Source organism: Penaeus monodon, chromosome 31 (assembly GCF_015228065.2).
Source record: "Penaeus monodon isolate SGIC_2016 chromosome 31, NSTDA_Pmon_1, whole genome shotgun sequence".
NCBI classification, from domain to species: domain Eukaryota; kingdom Metazoa; phylum Arthropoda; class Malacostraca; order Decapoda; family Penaeidae; genus Penaeus; species Penaeus monodon.
The window spans coordinates 35,431,020-35,431,797 of record NC_051416.1 but is presented as its reverse complement, the minus strand read 5'-3'; positions in this window follow the sequence as shown (position 1 = coordinate 35,431,797).

The window sequence follows — 778 nt, the reverse complement described above, 5'->3', positions numbered from 1 at the left end:
CGACAATGAACAATGGTTTTTTTTGGGGGGGGATATATATTGTATGTTGTGTTTATTTGGACTGTGCTGGTGAGCATTTTTAAACCTTTCCCTTTCCTTCCAGTTGTGATTGAAAGTGTGCCACAGCGCTGGGGATGGAATTTACTGGCAGCATTTCTCTTTATCGTAGAAGGTATAGCACATTAAAAGGATGCAGGTTTTTCTGTTAAACTAAGTAACGAAATATAGGAGTGATGGAATCTGAATGAATTGAACTTTACTTTCTGGCATTGTTTGGGAAACGCTGGTGTATAATGCGTTGTTAAACCCCCCTTATGCCATTTTTTTGTTATAGAAAATCTGATGCAAGTTCACAAAATTTTTTCCTGTCATAAGTCCCATCTGCATTTTTTAAAAGGAGCATGCTTAATAGAAAATTTTTCACATCTACAACCCAATCCCCTTAATTTTGCCCAACAGAATAGTGCACAGCGGCGGGCCAAGAGAGCACCTCGTACCCCAATTGCGGGGTAAAGTTAATGAAGGATTTGGACACCAAGTGGGACGCGCCTTTGGGGAAGGACGAAGCATCATTGGGCGGCACAGCCAATGTGGCCGCCTTTGAACGACGAGGCCATGGCGTATGTGTGACGCCATAGTTTATTTAAAACCCTCAAAAATGAAAAGCTGTGCAACTGTTAAAAAGGAAATGTAGACATTACGTGTTGTGCATATGAAAGATATAGTGATGGCACCCTTTGTTTACTGCCGAAATACCAAAGTTTCTGGGGCTTGTAAG